The sequence below is a fragment of the Mobula hypostoma genome, chromosome 9 (genome assembly GCF_963921235.1).
Source record: "Mobula hypostoma chromosome 9, sMobHyp1.1, whole genome shotgun sequence".
Lineage (NCBI taxonomy): Eukaryota > Metazoa > Chordata > Chondrichthyes > Myliobatiformes > Myliobatidae > Mobula > Mobula hypostoma.
Window position 1 is genome coordinate 133,612,309 of NC_086105.1, and position 21,262 is coordinate 133,633,570.

A 21,262-nucleotide genomic window follows, 5' to 3' on the forward strand; every position below is an offset into this window, starting at 1 on the left:
GCACTTGAGGACCTGTGTTACAGGGAAAGGCTTGAACAGGTTGGAGTGTAGGAGAATGAGGGGGGATTTGATGGAGGTATACAAAATGATCAGGGGTATAGATAGGATAAATGTAAGCAGGCCTTTTCCTCTGATCATGAATGAAACTAGATTTAGAGGTCATAGGTTAAGGATGAAAGGTGAAATGTCTAAAGGGAACAGGAGGGGGAGCTTCACAGGGTGAAGAAAGTTGGCACAGGCTGCCAGCCAAAGTTGTGGATGTGGGTTTGCTTTCAACATTTAAGAGAAATTTGGATGGGTGGGGTATGGAGGCCTATGTTCCAGGTGCTGGTCTATAGGACTAGGCAGAATAATAGTTTGGCTCAGACCAAGTTGGCTGAAGGGCCTATTTTTGTGCTATAGTGCTCTATGACGCCATGGCTCCTATGACATTCTTTTCTGTGACACTTAATGTGGGAAAGGTTATACTTTCAGTTCAGTAAGTTTCTTGCTCATGAGGTGGTCTCCTCTATGTTGTGGGTAGAAGCATAGGTTAGGTTACTACATTTGTGAATTACCTGAGCTCAAGATTGGTTTGCTTGTCACTTATAATTCTTCACTGTTCTTCATCTCTGACCTCTGACCTATACTCTTCCAAATAGGTTTGAGGGAAAACACCTGATCTGAGTTCAACATTGCAGCTGTTGATTCTTGGTTTCCCATTTACAAGTTAATCTTTAGTTTCAATGCTTGTCCTGTTAGCATTCTCTTTCACCACCTTGGGAATTCAGCCACTCATGACTTCCATTTCATCACTGTATTTTTCCCCTCTGTTCCTCTGCACATCCTCTGCATTTAAAGTTCTGTTTATCTCTATTGCCCAGTTCTGATGAACGGTCATCGAAGTTAAATGCTTACTGGTTTCCTCTCAGCAGATGCTGCCTGACCTTCTGAATATTTTCAGCTTTTACTGTTTTCATTTAAGATTTCCAGCACTTGCAGCATTTTTCCTTTGAAACAATAAGGAAAGTCTATACATATTCATTGCTACCCAATTGCCTTTTCAAAGGCCGTCATGAATTTAGTTAGAAATATTCAGTCTGGCAAATCCCATAGAGCAGTCGTGGCTGGTAAATAATATGTAAAGTTATATCGAGGTATGAGATTACATTGACCAACATATTTTCCTCAGCAATCATATCAGTTTTTTCCCTGAAAACTATAGTCCATAAAACTATACTTATCAGGAAAAATAACTGAGTCGATTATATCCTCTATCAATGTATTGGAGCATTTCAACATTAATTTTTTTTTGTGCTCTTTGCTGAAAATCTATCTGACTCTGCTTCAAGAAATCGGGTGTTTTACGAGATTTTTGTTAACAAACAGTCCCTGTTCTACACTGGAGCAGCCATATAGTACAGATATTAAAGTTTACTGCTCTTTCAATAAATACCCATATCTAAACAGATGATTCACCCACATCACAAACCGATTTAAAAGAATGCTCCAATCTTGTCTGTAGGATGAAAAGAGGAGGCGGTGGACAGCGTTTGTTAAGAGGAATGCAGTCCTGTAACAATAGACCAAAATCGCACAAAAGTCCCCAAGGCCATTGCTTTATTTACAGAATCCTTCACCACTGAACCTAGATAAAAATTAAGCTTGGCATCAATAACATGTCAATCTTCGAAACAGAGCCTCCTACTAATTGTAATTACACATCATGAGATGGCAGCAGGTGCTTGAGCAGCCAAATGTGAAATTGTGATGAGCAGCCTGTCTATCAGATTTCCCTTTGTTTTCAGATGGCCTACCTCTTTGTTCTCTCAAAAACGAGAAATTCTGCAGATACCGTAAATCCAAAGCAACTCACACAAAATGCTGGAGGAACTCAGCAGGTCAGGCAGCATCTATGGAAAAGAGTAAACAGTCGATGTTTTGGGCTGAGACCCTTCTTCAGGAGGGAAGGGGGGAGATTTCTGAAGTAAAAGGTAGGGGGAAGGAGAAAGAGGCTAGCTGGAAGGTGATAGGTGAAACCAAGTGGGTGGGAAAGGTCAAGGGCTGGAGGAGAAAGAATCTGATAGGAGGACAGAGTGGACCATAGGAGAACGAGAAGGAAGAGGGGACCCAGGAAGAAGTAATAGGCAGGTGAAAGGAAGTAAAAGGTCAGAGTGGGGCATAGAGGAATGAGGGTCAGGAAATTTTTTGTTCACAAGAAGGAGAAATCGGTATTCATACCATCAGACAGAATATAAAGTGTCGCTCCTCCACCCTGAGAGTGGCCTCATTATGGCAAAAGGGGACGAGGCCATGGATCGACATGGTGGAATAGAAATGTAAATCATAATTTAAAATGTTTGGCCGCCAGGAATGCTGCTTGTGGTGGATGGTGCAGAAGTGCTCGATGAGGTGGTTCCCCAATTTAGGATGGGTCTTATCCTGACTCTATATTGTGGGGTGGAAGTATTCTTCCCTCTGATTTAGATAGTTCAAACATAGAACAAACTTTTAACCTACCCCAAGATCAATCTAAACTTTCCATTCACATAGCCCTCCATTTTTTTCATACATATGCCTATATGTTTTCAATTCTCACCCTGGGATTATGCCACATAATTCAACAGAAGACTGCATCATTGGAGCAGATTTTAACTTTTGGATGAGTTACAGAAAGATACCGACAGAATTATTCGGTTAAGTAAGGCACATAGATCTCCTGGTTCCAAGATGCTACAATTATCGATTATTTTGAAAAACCATACCAGCGTGAAATGACAACTGGCCTGTTACCTTATTTATTGCTGGATGGAATTAGTTGTGCACATCAGTTGTCCTTCTCTGAGATGTTAACTGTAATAAATACAGAAACCAAACTGTGAATTGTGAACACATGAGAGACTGCAGCTGTAGGAATGTGGAGTAACACACAATCTGCTGGAGGCACTCAGCAGGTAGAGCAGCATTCTGTGGGAGGAAGGGAATTGTCGACATTTTGGGTTGAAACCCTCCATCAGGACAGACAGTGGAGAGATAAGACGGCTGGTAAAACGAAGAGACGGGGAATGGTGAGAAAAATGTCTGAAGCTATTGGTGGACTGAGGAGGGGTGCAAATAACAGGGACTTAGTACCAGGAAGGGGAGGGGAGTAGGGGTGGAGATAGGAGATAGTGGCAGGAAAATAGTAGATTCTTAGGCCTGGAATCCTGTGGTGTGTAACTCACCTCCTAACTCCCCAAAACCTGTCCACCATCTACAAGGCTCAGGCCAGGAGTGTAATGGAATACTCGCCACTCACCTGGATGAGTGCAGCTCCATCAACACTCAGGAAGCTCGACACCATCCAGTACATGGCAGCCCACTGGATTGGTACCCCTTCCACAAGCATCCGGTCCTTCCATCACTGACGAACAGTTGCAGCAGTGTGTACTATCTACAAGATTCACTGCAACAACACACCAAAGTTCCTACGGTAGCACCTTCCAGACCCACGACCACTACCATCGAGAAGGATGAGAACAGCAGATACCTGGGAACACTTGCAAATCCCCCTCGAAATCACTCACCGTCCTGACTTGGAAGCATATCGCTGTTCCTTCACTGTCGCTGGGTCAAATTCATGGAATTCCCTCTCAAACAGCACTGTGGATGTATCTACACCTCAGGGACTGCAGTGGTTCAAGAAGGGAGCTCATCACCACCTTCTCAAGGGCAGCTAGGGATGGGCAATAAATGCTGGATTAGCTGGCGACGCCCACATCCTGTAAATGAATAAATAAAAAAGCTCTGGGAAATTTCAATATCTAATTAAAATGGATTTTTGGCATTTTTCAAAAGATACATACCAGGTGCATTGCCCAGTTCCTGCTATTGATGATCCACCATCCCAGAAAAAAGGAGAATTGTTATGTTGTGGCTGGCAAACACTGGAATTTTTACCAATATTTTTAAGCAGGATCGGTGACCTAGACCAACATTTATTTATTTATTTGTCTGGCTGTCCGTCTATTTAAATATTTATTATTTAACTTATAGTACTTTTTATTAGTATGTATTATACAGCACTGCTTCCATAAAGCAACAAACCTCAGAATCAGGTTTAATATCTCTGGCCAATATTGTGAAATATGTTGTTATGCAGCAACAGTACATTGCAATACATATTAATAAAGTTAAATTAAATAAGTAGTACAAAAGGAAAGCTGGTGGCGGACCTGAGGAGAGCTAAGGTACCGGTGACTCCTGTTTCCATCCAGGGGGTCAGGGTGGACATGGTGGAGGATTACAAATACCTGGGGATACGAATTGACAATAAACTGGACTGGTCAAAGAACACTGAGGCTGTCTACAAGAAGGGTCAGAGCCGTCTCTATTTCCTGAGGAGACTGAGGTCCTTTAACACCTGCTGGACGATGCTGAGGATGTTCTACGAGTCTGTGGTGGCCAGTGCTATCATGTTTGCTGCTGTGTGCTGGGGCAGCAGGCTGAGGGTAGCAGACACCAACAGAATCAACAAACTCATTCGTAAGGCCAGAGATGCTGTGGGGATGGAACTGGACTCTCTGACGATGGTGTCTGAAAAGAGGATGCTGTCCAAGTTACATGCCATCTTGGACAATGTCTCCCATCCACTACATAATGTACTGGTTGGGCACAGGATTACATTCAGCCAGAGACTCATTCCACCGAGATGCGACACAGAGCGTCATAGGAAGTCATTCCTGCCTGTGGCCATCAAACTTCACAACTCCTCCCTTGGAGGGTGAGATACCCTGAGCCAATAGGCTGGTCCTGGACTTATTTCCTGGCATAATTTACATATTACTATTTAACTATTTATGGTTTTATTACTATTTAATTATTTATGGTGCAACTGTAACGAAAACCAATTTCCCCTGGGATCAATAAAGTATGACTATGACTATGACTATTCATAGACTCAATGTCCATTCAGAAATCTGATGACAGAGGGGAAGAAGGTGTCCCTGAATTGTTGAGTGCATGCCTTCATGATATGACATAAACCAGTGATAATAATCCTGATTCTGATTCTGTGTTGTGTTAACTTTCTGCCATTGATTTGCTTCACAATTAATCTGTACATGTTCCTATGTAATTTGTCCGCCAGTCGGTACTGCTTCTCATGTCACTAGCCATTAAGTATATACGTTTTATTATTCCATCAAACAATCATTGATAAACAAGGTGGAAGGTGGGTAACTGGGCATCCACGAGAGTTCACAACCGGTAATATTGTGTCACTCACCACCGTATTCCTGCCCATCAACCATTTCGTGTATGAGAAATTAAGTTAAAGGAAAAACAAGGAGGGGGTGGGATTAATGAGATTGCGATGGGAACTGACATAAACTTGATGAGTCAAACTGTTCCTTCTGTGCTTTAAGAAAGCATGAAATTCTTCTGTTTCTGTTTTCTTCAAGATGCTTCCTTTGTGACACACTTATGCAGGGTGGCATGTTAGTGTAGCGATTAGCACAATGCTTTACAGTACCAGCGAACGGGGTTCAATTCCGCTGAGGAGTTTGTACGTTCTGCCCTTGTTTCCTCTGGGTGCTGCAGTTTCCTCCCACAGTCCAAAGATGTACCGATTGTAGGCTAATTGGTCATTGTAAGTTGTCCTGTGATTAGGCTAGGGTTAAATCTGGTGATTGCTGGGCGGCGCAGCTCCAAGGGCCAGAAGGGCATTTTCCACACTGTATCCCAATAAATAAATAAAACAGGTTGTCAGTCACCCTTGAGTATCTTGTTCCAAACTGGCTGCATCTTGCTTGTTAGTCCAGTGAGAGACTATTTCCGAAGTCAATGTAAAACTGTTATCAAAGTATTGTATTTGTCACCATGTATTGGCCAGAAGACCGTTGCCTCCGCACCCTGACATCATCACTTCCCTGCAGCTAAGTGGCTCAGAAAGCAAATTAACCTTCAATGCCTCAAATCATTTGGCAACCAAGTGTAAATTGTTCACGGGATGTACAGTGACCATTGCTGACATGACTGGCATTATTGCACACTCTTATCTGCCCTTAATATGCTAATGAGCGGTCTTCTTGTACCGGTGCAATCCTTATGGAAAAATCAGTCCAGCAAATCCTCCGTGAATACTTAAACAGCAGTAAAAGATTGCTGTGAGCCGTTGGACTGACTTCAAATGTACAAAATTGCCCATAACACCAAGCTGTTTTGTTATTGTGGCATTACAGATACATTAGGTTTTACACAACCTTGAGTCAGAATTTCATCACGTTTATGTTGATCACCTTTCTTTTGCCGTAATCACATAAATCTCATCACCGGCCATCTGGATCACAAAGCTCAGAGCTGCAAATAATTATAGCAATCTGTTGCTGAAATAAACGACCATCTATTTGGTTCAGAAATGGCAGTCGATATTCTTTACAAGTGCAGGAAATCGCTTTCTGAATAACAGCTTCTGTAACCCTGCCATCTTCCCTATCCACAGAATTTAATATCTTAAAAGTATGGATCTTAATGCACTTTCATTGATCTGAGAAGATTACTGAGTGAAGAAGTTGTATTTGTTAACACAAAGGTTTTGAATGAACCAGGCAGATCTACTATAACTCAGAAAATGCAGTACATCCCTGGCAGGGCTAAAGAGAGAGAAATGGAATTTATGAGGGGTATAGATGGGGTAAATTCAAGCAGATCATTCCCACTGAAGTTAGGTGAGACTAGAAATAAAGGTCATAGGTTAAGGGTGAAAGGTGAAATATCTATTTATTTAGCAATACAGTAGGGAATAGCCCCTTTCATCCCTTCGAGCAACACCACCCCAGCAACCACACAACCCCGATCAACCCAATAGGGCAGAGAAAGGGAAGAGGAAACAAGAAATTCCCCTGAAAACCCATGATTTCAGGACCTATTCCACCCTTCCCCTCTCGAATACTGAATTGCCATCCAATGGTATTAAGCAATAAGAAATATACGTATATATAAAAAAATAAGTATTTCAAGAAGAGAGCAAAATGGTGAGGTAGGGTTCATAGGTTCATGGACTCTTCAGAAATCTCACACCAGAAGGGAAAATACAGTTCCTAAGACATTGAGTGTGTCCCTGGGCTCCTGTACCTCCTCCCTGATGGAAGTAATGAGAAAAGGGCAAATCCTGGGTGATGAGGGTCCTTAGAGACAGAAGTCACCTTCTTGAGGCATTGACTTTTGAAGGTGTTCTCGATGATGGGAAGGCATGTTGCCGTGATGGAACTGGCTGAGTTACACTTAGCTATCAAACTTAACTACACTGAAACTGCACCAGGAATCAACTACCAACCTATTGCTGGTATGCTTACTTTACCTGCAGGACAGGTGAACCACCTGAAGTTTCTAAAACAATAAAAGATGCGGAGAATATTATGATCAATCCATCCAGTATCCTGCTTGACGTGGGAGTCTATGCATGGTGGCAGAGGATTGATGATTGTGATAGTGATGGAGACGTGGAAACCAAACAGAGCTGAGGGACAATGTTCAGCTCATTGGAAAATATAGTGGATCCTGATTAATTGGGCCATTGGGTTAATTGGGGCAGCCACTTAGTTTGGACAACTCTTAAAGAACAAACACTAATCAAGAAAATAGCTGGGATCATTTGGGACGCTAAACTGCTTATTTGAGACAAGAGACTGCTGCAGAGCAGTTTCTAACTAGCATCAGTCACGTGCACTTCTGTGGCTGCGAACAGTTTTTAAATAGCACCAGTTACACAGGATTGTGCTCAAAATCACACTTTACCAGTTTTGGCACTGTTACACTGTGTCCTTGAGGATCAGTTTTAAAATACACTTCATTTATATATGGCTCTGAATAATCTAGCTCCTCCATATACATCAGGGTGTCCTTCCAGTTACACCTCTCCCCGTAATCTTAGATCCACAACTACTGATTTGCTTAGTGTTCCTAGAGCCAAACATATACGAACTGATGATGCAGCCTTTTGCTCCTATATGTATCAAAAATCTGGAATACACTTCTGACTGAGATACGCCAGGCCAGTATTGTGGAACATTCAACGCACTTCTAAAAACTTACTTTTTAAATGTGACTTACTTACAGGATTACTTAACACCTGTTGATGTTGATTATATTTATATAATTTGGTACATTCAATTACATTTTATTTTATATAATGTTTGTTGTTACTTATTATTTTTAATTTTCTCCTGAATCTTTAGGACTATATTGATTTACCTTTACAATCTATGTGAAGCACTTTGAGCCTGGATCTTAATGTATGAAAGGTATATGTAATTAACTATTTATTTTTCTCAGCTCAAGCTGGTAAAACCTGAGGTAAGGGCATAGCCAAGGACATTCATTTCTCAATTGCTAAGAACTTTTGGACTATTCTAGTGGTGTTTAGTATTGTGGCTTTCTGAAGGTTTACATAGATGTAAAAAGGAAAAGACTGGTAAAGACAAATGTAGGTCCCCTACAGACAGAAACAGGTGAATTAATTATGGGGAGCAAGGACATGGCAGACCAATTGAATAATTACTTTGGTTCTGTCTTCACTAAGGAGGACATAAATAATCTTCCAGAAATAGTAGGGGACAGAGGGTCCAGTGAGATGGAGGAACTGAGCGAAATACTTATTAGTAGGGAAGTGGTGTTAGGTAAATTGAAGGGATTGAAGGCAGATAAATCCCCAGGGCCAGATAGACTGCATCCTAGAGTGCTTAAGGAAGTAGCCCAAGAAATAGTGGATGCATTACTGATAGTTTTTCAAAACTTGTTAGATTCTGGACTAGTTCCTGAGGATTGGAGGGTGGCTAATGTAACCCCACTTTTTAAAAAAGGAGGGAGAGAGAAACTGGGGAATTATAGACCGGTTAGCCTAACGTCGGTGGTGGGGAAGCTGCTGGAGTCAGTTATCAAAGATGTGATGACAGCACATTTGGAAAGCGGTGAAATCATCGGACAAAGTCAACATGGATTTGTGAAAGGAAAATCATGTCTGACGAATCTCATAGAATTTTTTGAGGATGTAACTAGTAGAGTGGATAGGGGAGAACCAGTGGATGTGGTATATTTGGATTTTCAAAAGGCTTTTGACAAGGTCCCACACAGGAGATTAGTGTGCAAACTTAAAGCACATGGTATTGGGGGTAAGGTATTGATGTGGATGGAGAATTGGTTAGCAGACAGGAAGCAAAGAGTGGGAATAAACGGGACCTTTTCAGAATGGCAGGCGGTGACTAGTGGGGTACTGCAAGGCTCAGTGCTGGGACCCCAGTTGTTTACAATATATATTAATGACTTGGATGAGGGAATTAAATGCAGCATCTCCAAGTTTGCGGATGACACGAAGCTGGGCGGCAGTGTTAGCTGTGAGGAGGATGCTAAGAGGATGCAGAGTGACTTGGATAGGTTGGGTGAGTGGGCAAATTCATGGCAGATGCAATTTAATGTGGATAAATGTGAAGTTATCCACTTTGGTGGCAAAAATAGGAAAACAGATTATTATCTGAATGGTGGCCGATTAGGAAAAGGGGAGGTGCAACGAGACCTGGGTGTCATTATACACCAGTCATTGAAAGTGGGCATGCAGGTACAGCAGGCGGTGAAAAAGGCGAATGGTATGCTGGCATTTATAGTGAGAGGATTTGAGTACTGGAGCAGGGAGGTACTACTGCAGTTGTACAAGGCCTTGGTGAGACCACACCTGGAGTATTGTGTGCAGTTTTGGTCCCCTAATCTGAGGAAAGACATCCTTGCCATAGAGGGACTACAAAGAAGGTTCACCAGATTGATTCCTGGGATGGCAGGACTTTCATATGAAGAAAGACTGGATGAACTGAGCTTGTACTCGTTGGAATTTAGAAGATTGAGGGGGGATCTGATTGAAACGTATAAAATCCTAAAGGGATTGGACAGGCTAGATGCAGGAAGATTGTTCCCGATGTTGGGGAAGTCCAGAACAAGGGGTCACAGTTTGAGGATAAAGGGGAAGTCTTTTAGGACTGAGATTAGGAAAAACTTCTTCACACAGAGAGTGGTGAATCTGTGGAATTCTCTGCCACAGGAAGAAGTTGAGGCCAGTACATTGGCTATATTTAAGAGGGTGTTAGATATGGCCCTTGTGGCTACGGGGATCAGGGGGTATGGAGGGAAGGCTGGGGCGGGGTTCTGAGTTGGATGATCAGCCATGATCATAATAAATGGCGGTGCAGGCTCGAAGGGCCGAATGGCCTACTCCTGCACCTATTTTCTATGTTTCTATGTTTCTATGTTGTTGTGTAGCCCTAATTGTTTAATGCTACCATGTAGTGACCTTGGAATGATACAGTTTGTAGGTATAACTATCGGGACAATATATAGCTTGTTCATGTTCCAAAGTCTTTCGAATTCCTCCTTTAATTCAGCATATTTCCAGTGTTTTTCACTTATCAATTTCTGTAAGTTGTGGGTGTTTGGAATGACTCCATCTATTAAGTAAATTGCTTTTGCTTGTTTATCCTATAATATTATATCCAGATGATTATTATGGATTGTCCAAACTGTAATAATGGATCGGTTCTAATATCATTTGTGGGATTCTGATTCCAAAACTGGATTAGGCTTGTATTTATAGTAAGGTATGATTTCTTTTATGGGTTTTTGTATTTTAAAGTAAGATTTTGGCGAATGATGTTTGCCACTTGATTGTGCCTGTGCAAGTAATCAGATTGAGTTAAACTGCTATAGGGTCCAATAATGTGTTGGATTGTTTTTGGTTTTTCTCGGCATTTTCTACATTTATCATCCTGAATCTTTTGGTCTTTATTATGTCTTTTGATAATTTTTTTGCGTTAACCACCTGGTCCTGTATTGTCACAAGGAACCCTTCTGTTTCTGGGAAGAGGTCTCCAACACTGAGCCAGGCGTTCGATTCTTCCTTGTTGACGTCTAGACTACTCAGATCATGGGGATATCTTCCATGGAGAGACATGCTCTTCCATTGGTTAACTTTTTCTTCAACAGCGATAATTTCTTCATTTTTCTGTGTTATGCTCTCACTGGTGTGTATTTCTTATTGGAATTGCATATGCTTGCATCGCATGCTGAATCCTGTTTCCACTGATGAAAATATATCCTTAGAAGTTTTATCTGACTGCTCTGTAGATTTTTAAAGCCTATTATTCCGCTTCCCCCTTCTGTCCTTGTTAGTGTCAATCTAAGCGCATTCAAATGTACATAATGTTTTCTGAAATTTGTCATTTCAGTTCTTATTTTTCTCTGGTAAATTTTCCAGATTGGTTTCCGACCAAGAAATTATGCCAAAAGAATGTGTTAATATAGGTAGAGCAAAACTGTTTATTGCCTTTGTTATATTTTTACTGTTGGGCTCTGTTCAGCCAATTTTCTTAAGCCTTGAAGTAAATTCTGTCAAAGGTTTCCCTCTATCACACTATGATCTATTTTCTTTGTTTGTTGATATGCATATTTCATATTCATCGATTGGTTGTATTGTATCCTGCTTCTCTGTTTTGTATTCCATTAGCTCTAATGCACCTTTATGTTTAATGTTCTGCATTTATCCAGTCCAAAGTTCATGTTTATATCTTTCGAAGTTGAATTAATTGCTTTAGCTTTACTAAAGAAGGAGCTTATAATAATAACTTTTGTCACTGATAGTTGGTGAGAAATAAGCACTGAGACAATTCAGAACAGCTTTGCTCTCTGCAATTTCAAGCATTCAGGCTTGGAGATGCCAGAGATGATGTGAGTAAAACTCAAACAATTTAAAATAAAACAACTACTTCAACAAGTTCGAGGCTACAAAAAAGTTGAACATGTCAACAATCGTCTTGTATGTTATAATGATAATGAAAGTTTGGAGGATGCAATCGTCAAAGTATTGTATGAAGGCAATCCATTACGTGCACTAGGTGCCAGCACTGATCTTGTTCATTAACAATCAAAAGAACACAGCAGTGTACAGTGAATAACTATTAGAAACTAATACATAATTTTATACTATAGTAGTAGTATTTGTTGTGTTCTAATTTGTTCTGTATTTCAATTAAAGATATAATTTGTTAATCAGTTAAACAGTAGCTTGTACTTTTAAACTTTTTTAGCTATTTCCATTACATTTTGGCTAATTGGAACAGCTACTTAACTGAGCCAAAATGATCCTGATGTGTTCCAATTAACCAGAATCCACTGTAGTTGAAATGGAAAGCCATCTGAATTTAAATGCCCTTAGAATAGAAGAGAAGGAATAAGAATAAAATAGCATTATTATTATTCAAATTCTGGTTTCTTCACCCTTTCTTTCCAATCCTGATGAAGGCTTTCTAAAATGTAAATGATTTATTCCATTCCATGGATGCTGCCAAACCTGCTGAGTTCCTCCAGCATTCTGTGCGTGTTGCTCTGGAGTTCTAGCTCCTGCAGAATCTCTTTTGTTTATTATCGTTCAAAATCTGTATCTGGAATTCATTGCCACAGACGGCTGTGGTGGCCAAGTCATTGGGTATATTTAAAATGGAGGTTGATAGAGTCTTGATTGGTAAGCAAGTGAAAGGATACATGGAGAAGCCAGGAGAAAGGGGTTGAAAGGGATAATAAATCAGACATGATAGAATGGTAGAGAAGACTCAATGGGCCGAAAGGCCTAATTCTGCTTCTATATCTTATTTGTGGTTCTGTGCACTAGTTAGCTCAGATGTTGACAATGAAGAATATATACGGAGAAGGGAGCAGCAGACTGATTCACCCCTGGTGAAACCCTAAATTCTACTCCTCCATGTATTATAAAAGGGCAGTTTCCAGCAAAATGCTATATTCTTTTTCAATTGAAAATCTTCATTGGACTGTGATTTCTCCTCTTAAAACCGTTCAGAAAAGCACTCCCAACCATTCCAAAGATCCCTTATTCTGAATGATTTTCCATTTCATGAAAAAAGTGAAGAGAATTTGCACTCTCTTCAGGGCTGAATTATTGATGATTGAGTTCGACATTCTTGTTTCTGGCAGAGGGAGACTTGAATGAGATGCAATTTAAGTTTTGTATTAAAAATCTCTACTTGCTATCTATTCAGCTGTTAGGTCACAGAGTGTGGTTGCTTATGTTATTAGAAAGGCAGACGGCATTGTATGTCTTGTCATTTGAATGTATTTTCTAACTAAACCAAACAAAATTGTAAACGGCAGTTCAATTTATAATATATGATTCTTTCGTGAATTAGAAATCATTCTACGTTTGTTGGATCACTACAGAGAATGATTTAGAAGGGCTACTGTTTATAGACAACAGCTAATCAAGTCAACAGTCATTTTTGAAAATGACACATTTGCACTAGACATTTACCTGACTAGACTTGCATTTTTCAAAGCTAATGTGATTCATGCCATGGAAAATCTAGCTCTGGGGTACACTTATTACCGAAGCTGTCAATAAGTTGTAAGTAATAACAGGTTGGGAAATGGTGATGTTCGACGGGAGTTGTCGTTCAAAGCAAACATGTTGATGCAGCAAGCAGTTTGCAAGGCAAATGATATGTTTGCTGATCCTGAAGAAGAGTTTCGGCCCGAAAGGTCAACTGTTTATTCCTTTCCATAGGTGCTGCCTGACCTGCTGAGTTCCTCCAGCTTTTTTGTGTGTGTTGCCAAATTTTCTGCTGGCCTAGAAAGAAATATGAGGATGGAGTGAGGCATGTAAGACTGAGAAGTTAATTCACTCTGTGGAATTCCAGATCAGAAAGGTGCAGCAGCCAAAGCATTGTATATATTTAAGAAGGATGTTGAGAGATTCATCAACACAAAGACATTGTGGGGTATGGAGAGGGAAGAAGTCCTCAAGAAGGGTCTTAGCCTGAAACGTAGACTGTTTACTCTTTTCCGTAGATGTTCCCTGACCTGCTGAGTTCCTCCAGCATTCTGTGTGTGTTGCTAAAGAGAGGGAATGTCGTATTTAGATAGAGAATCAGTTGTGATTGTACTCATTGATGGAGCAGATTCAAAGTGCTGAATAGCCTATTCCTGCTCCTGCTTTCTATGTGGTCAGGGTGGGCTCGGCCGTGGTGAGAGAGGTCACTGCTGATGGAGGATAGAAGGTTTCTCCTTCATGGAGCTACTGCCAGTTCGCCAGGCAGTACCTCAGCTATCCTAGGATTCAGTAGGGCAGTCATACTACCCTGCAATCCCTTGCACTGCAGAAGAAGCTGAGATATCTGTCACGGGATGCTGGTCATGGTTGTAGGTGTATGTGATTTCAATTGCAATGTTTCAGAAAAAGTTTGGATATATACATGGATGAGAAGGGTATGGAGGGCTATGATCCGGGTGCAGGGTGATAGTTTAAATTGTTTGGCATGGACTAGATGGGCCGAAGGGCTTGCTTCTGTGCTGTAGTTTTCTATAACTCTATGACGCTAACAGACGTGGCAGAAAGGATTATTTCCATGCTTCCCACAAAACACCTATCTGCTTCATGCCTAGTTTTTAAAAAATTTCTGCGAAAGTACGGTGGATAGCATTCAGACTGGTTGTATCACTGCCTGGTATGACGACTCCAACGTGCAGGATGAAAAAAGCTGCAGAGAATAGGAAGTTCACCCATCTCCATCATGGGTATAGCCCCCCCACCCAACCATCGAAAACACCTTCAATAGGCAGTGCTTATCACTATTAAGGACCTTCAGCATCTAGTACATGCCCTCTTATCACTATTACCATCTGTGAGGAGGTACCGGGTCCTGAAAACCACGCTCAATGTTTTAGGAACGTGTTCTTTCCCTCTGCCATCAGATTTCTGATCAGTCCATGAACCCTACCTCGGTATTTGCTTTTTGCACTATATGTTTATTTTGTAACTTAAAACAATTTTTATCTTGTGCATTGTACTGATGCCACAAAACAACAAATTTCATGACATATATTGGTGATAATAAACTTGATTTTCCATCTCCGTAAATACACCAAATGCACCAATACCAATACTTCCCAATACCCCAAAGATTTCACTACCCCCTGTTGCCTTTCTCAGCTCCATCAGTGTTGCGTGTGCTTCAGCAAGGAAACCGATTCCTTCAGCCTAGTGATTCTACACTGACCCTCAAGCACCAGTCCGACATTAATCCCATTTTATTCCCCCCACATTCTCAACAACACCCACTAGAGTTAACCCCTAAGACCATAAGATATAGGAGCAGAAGTAGGCCATTCAGCCCATCGAGTCTGCTCCGCCATTCAATCATGGGCTGACCCAATTTTTCCAGTCATCCCCAACCCCTGCCTTCACCCTATACCCTTTGATGCCCTGGCTAATCAAGAACCTATCTATCTCTGCCTTAAATACACCCAATGACTTGGCCTCCACTGCCACTCGTGGCAACAAATTCCACATATTTACCACCCTCTGACTAAAGTAGTTTCTCCGCATCTCAGTTCTAAAAGGACGTCTTTCAATCCTGAAATCGTGCTCACTTGTCCTAGAATCTCCTACCATGAGAAATAACTTTGCCATATCTAATCTGTTCAGGCCTTTAACATTTGCAATGTTTCTGTGAGATCCCCCCTCATTCTTCTGAACTCCAGGGACAAGAGCTCCAGGGACAGCCCAAGAGCTGCCAGACGTTCCTCATACGGTAAACTTTTCATTCCTGGAATCACTCTAGTGAATCTTCTCTGAACCCTCTCCAATGTCAGTATTTCCTTTTTAAAATAAGGAGCCCAAAACTGCACACAATACACCGTGTGGTCTCATGAGTGCTTTATAGAGCCTGAACATCACACCCCTGCTCTTATCTTCTATACCTCTCGAAATGAATGCCAACATTGCATTCGCCTTCTTTACACCGACTCAACCTGGAGGTTAACCTTTAGGGTATCCTGCACAAGGACTCCCAAGTCCCTTTGCAACTCTGCATTTTGAATTCTCTCCCCATCTGAATAATAGTCTGCCCATTTATTTCTTCCACCAAACTGCATGACCATACACTTTCCAACATTGTATTTCATTTGCCACTTATTTGCACATTCCCCTAAACTATGTAAGTATCTCTGCAGGCTCTCTGTTTCCTCAAAACTACCTGCTCCTCCACCTATATTTGTATCATAGGCAAATTTAGCCACAAATCCATTAATACCATAGTCCAAATCAATGACATACATCATAAAAAGCAGCAGTCCCAATACCGACCCCTGTGGAACTCCACTGGTATCTGGCACCCAGCCAGAATAGGATCCCTTTATTCCCACTCTCTGTTTTCTGTCGACCAGCCAATGCTAGCAACTTCTCTGTAACTCCATGGGCTCTTATCTTGCTAAGCAGCCTCATGTACGACACCTTGTCAAAAGCCTTCTGAAAATCTAAGTACACCATGTCTACTGCATCTCCTTTGTCTAGCCTGCTTATAATTTCCTCAAAGAATTGCAGTAGGTTTGTCAGGCAGGATTTTCCTTTCAGGAAACCATGCTAGCTTTGGCCTATCTTGTCATGTGTCTCCAGGTACTCCGTAATCTCATTCCTAACAATCAATTCCAACAACTTCCCAACCACTGACGTCAGGCTAATAGGTCTATAGTTTCCTTTCTGCTGCCTCCCACCCTTCTTAAATAGCGGAGTAACATTTGCAATTTTCCAGTCATCCGGTACAATGCCAGAGTCCACTGATTTTTGAAAGATCATTGTTAATGCCTCCACACTCTCTCCAGCTACTTCCTTCAGAACCTGAGGGTGTATTTCATCAGGTCCAGGAGATTTATCCACCCTCAGACCATTAAGCTTCCTGAGCACCTTCTCAGACATAATTTTCACTGCACAAACTTCACTACCCTGACACTCTTGAATGTCCAGTATACTGCAGACATCTTCCACTGTGAAGAATGATGCAAAATACATATTCAATTCCTCTGCTATCTCTGGGTCTCTCATTACAATATTTCCAGCGTCATTTTGTATTGGTCCTATATCTACCCTCGACTATCTTTTACTTTTTATATAGTTAAAAAAACTTTTACTATCTTCTTTGATATTTATTGGCGGCTTCCTTTCATAATTCATCTTTTCCTTCCTAATGATCTTCTTAGTTTCCTTCTGCAAGTTTTTAAAAGCTTCCCAATCCTCTATCTTCTCACTAGCTCTGGCTTCCTTGTATGTCCTCTGTTTTGCTTTTACTTTGGCTCTGACTTCACTTGTCAGCCACGGTATTGTCCTTCCTCCATTTGAAAATTTCTTCTTATTTAGAATATTTCTGTCTTGCACTTCCCTCATGGTTTGCAGAAACTCCAGCCATTGCTGCTCTGCTCTCCTTCCTGCGAATGTCCCTTTCCAGTCAACTACAGACAGTTCCCCTCTCATGCCATTGTAATTTCCTTTATTCTACTGAAATACCGACACATTGGATTTTATTTTTTCCCTCTCAAATTTCAATATGAACTCGATCATATTGTGATCACTGTTCCCTAAGGGTTCCTTAATCTTACACTCTGTTATTGTCTCTGGATTGTTGCACAACACCCAGTCTAGCACAGCCAATCCCCTAGTGGGTTCAACATCAAGCTGTTCTAAAAAGCCATCCCTTGGACATTCTACAATTTCTCTCTCTTGAGGTCCAGTACTGACCTGGTTTTCCCAATCCACTTTCATGTTAAAATCCCCAACGATTATCATGACATTGCCTTTCTGACATGCTTTTTCTATCTCCTGTTGTAATTTGTAATCCACATCCCGGCTGCTGTTTGGATGCCTGTATACAACTGACATTAGGGTCCTTTTACCCTTGTTATTTCTTAACCCAACCCATAGAGACTCGATACCTTTCAATCCTATGCCATCTCTTTCTAATGATTTAATATTATTTCTTATACACTGAGCCACATCACCCCCTCTGCCCACTAATCTATCTTTCTGATACACCGTATATCCTTGGATGTTCTGCTCCCAATGGCAACCATCCTTTAGCCAAGTTTCAGAGATAGCCACAACGTCATATTTGCCAATCTGTAGCTGAATTTCAAGATTGTCCATTTTATTCCTTATGCTCATCTACAAACTAGGGGCAATTTATACTCGTCAAATAACCTACCTACCTGCATGCCTTTAGAATGTGGGAGGAAACTGGAGTACCCAGGGTAAAGCAATGTGGTCACAGGGAGAGTATGCAAACTACACACAGGGAAATAAACTTTTCTTGGGCTTCCAGCTGGGTACAGTTATCAATTATAACTGACGATTCGATGACAAACTCTACCATCTTCATCAGAGATGATGCCTGCGCAAGTCTAGTCCAGTAATATTTATACCCCTGTCTTCAGTCCCTTCTGATGGGTTAGTTCTCATCCAATCAAGTTTCTGCTTTCCCATCTCGTTTTCATTCGAATTCCAGTTCTTACTTAGAGCATCATGTATGCTGGGAAAACACTAGATCCTTTTTCCACAAGGGCAGCGCCCAAAGTGAGGATTGAACCCGAGTGACTGGAGCTGAGAGACAGTGCACCGCAGACCCACCCTGACCTCACTACAGAAATTATTCAGATTCACTTTCTGATGAACTAATGTCTGTGATATTCTCGCCCCCAGCCCTGACTGCAGGCCACTGGAGGCCAAACTCTAGATGGTGACTTTGAATGATTATTTTATTACTTTTCCTTCATTCCCTGGGTCACTGAATGTTCCAGACCATTTGAAATGGGTAGATACAGAAAAAGGACCAAGCTACGGGTCCAAAAGCTGGTGGAACCAGCCCAGTCCATCACAGGAAACGCCATACCCACCATTAAGCACATCTCCAATGAGCACGGCCACAGGAAAGCAGCCAGCATTCATTGCTAAGGACCTGTAGCATCCAGGCCATGTTCTCTTCTTGATGCTGCAATCAGGAAGGAGGCACACGGCCCTTAGATCCCACACCACCAGGTTCAGAAACAGTTTTTAGCCGTCAACCATGAGATTCCTGAACCGGTGTGGATAACCACACTCACCTCAATACAGAACCATTTCAATTATGTATGGATTCAATTTCATGAACTCTACAGCTTGTGTTCACAGTATTATTTACCTGTCTATCTATCTGTCCGTCTGTCCGTCTATCTATCTATCTATTATTTGTTTAGTTTTTGTATTGGCGCAGTTTGTCCTCTTTTGCATGTTGGCTGTTTGTCAGGCTCTGTGTGTCGTTTTTCATTGATTCTGTTGTTCTACTGTGAATGTCTGCAAAGAAAATAAATCTCGGGTTAGTATATGGCGACATATACTTGGATAATAAATTTATTTTGAACTTTGAAAGAATGAATTACCTGTTTCGATCATCTGCAGTTTGTAAATCAGAAAATGCAAAAAGGGAGAGAAATTATATGATGTCATTTCAGGCTACTCCCCACTGACAACGTAAAAGAGTGATTAGCTTTATTTGTCACAGGTACATCGAAACATCATAACCTACAGTGAAATGTATTATTTTGTATCAATGGCCAGCACAGTCCGAGATGTTCTGTGGCATCTGGCAAGTGTTGCCATGCTTTTGCCCGCTAGTTACTAACCCTAACTCATAAGTCTTTGAAATGTGGGAGGAAACCAGAGCCCCTGGAGTTAACCCACACGGTCATGGGGAGAACATACTAACTAATAATGACCAGCTCTGCACCACCCAGTTGGGAACAATCGAGCCTGCCTCCTTCCAGCTGTGCACCACTTCTTCCAGTAAGAGAGGTAGAAATCTTTCAGTGAGTAAGATTCAACTGGAGGACATTCGAGGGTCAAGCAGCATCTGGGGGGAATGTACAACAATTGTAGATGTTTTGGTTTGAAACTCTCCACCAGGCCTGATTGACAATTCCTCTCCCCCCTTTAGATGCTGCCCGACCCACTATGTTCCACCATCAGATTGTTTGATTCCCCCTTTGTCTATTGGGTCTCCGAGCCCTTTAGTGAGATCTGTGCTGACCCTCAGTGGCGGATACGCAGCTGGCAATGAGGTGTAGACTGTTACGTTTGAATGCCAGGCATGGCTCACTGAGGGAACACTGTTGTACTGGAGTCCTGGTTGATAGAGTTATTGTTGGAGGAGAAATTGGTGTACTGTGAAGTGTCAGAGACTAACTTTGCATTTGGTAGTTTCTGGCCCATACCGATCTATCATTGGCCTTGAAAACTCATATAAGGTCACTGAATTCCTTGTGGCACTGTGCCTGGCACCTTGGAGTAGCATCCTGCCTTTGGCTCCCACAAGTATCTGTTCCACTGCCTTGTACATGAGGGTTCAAAGGAGCATCAAGCCAACTGTGAATGGAAGATGACAACATTGCATCCCTTCCAGTGCAGGGCCTGAAAACCTTCAAGAAAGAAGGAATGAACATTTCTGTGTTCTCTTTTGCTGAAATGATTGTCAAATGTCTTTGTGTGTCCTATATAGTCCAAACAACTGCGTGATCAGTGCCCGTTGGGTTTACACACCAGGGACCGTGGACTTTGAATATTGAGGGCACTGTGCATTGTTTAGTCGACCTGTAAACTTAGATTTAATATTAGAACACCCTGTGTATAAGTCATGAGGAGGAAATGAATATCTCTGCCACTGACTCTATATTAAGGCTCTAGCCAAGTATAGCCGAATGATTGAGAACATTTTCTAACAGGGTCACAAAATCTTTTTAAAGGTAATAGAAAAATACTGAAATATATGGTCCTTGATACTGCGAAGAAATGGTAGGAATTTCTTCACCAAGTGACACCAAGTTTAGATTTCCTGTTCTCATGGGTAGGAACGCAGAAGTCCCAGCTCATTAGACACTCATTACTAACCTCTGCAGAGAAGTTACTGTACTGTGCAAAGGACTTGGGCATATACAGGTCCTGGGGTGATTAAGACTTTTGCATATACTTTGTCAATGTGGAGCAGAGGGCAAGTTTGTGAATCTGGAGGGAGCAAAGGTTGTTGGGAATGGCGAGGGCGGTGTGTCGCAGGAGGGATGTAGGACAGGTGGCAGAGAAGTCGTTGGAGGGTGGAGGTTGGCATGGGTGCAGACACACCCAGCCCTTGGACACCTGAGGCAAGGTCATTTGATTCAAACAGTTGGTTTATTGATCATTACAAAATGTCTCTCTGGTGCTGCTCACTCCCTCCCTTCTCCCTTTTCCTTTTCCCTTTTCCTTTTCCCATTTCCTCTCCCTGCCCCTTCCCACTCTCAGTTCACAATAGAGACCCATATCAGAATCAGGTTTATCATCCCTCACGTAATGTCATGAATTTTTTTCTTGGCAGTGGCAGAACAGTGCAAGACACAAAATTACTACTGTACTATGCAAAAGTCT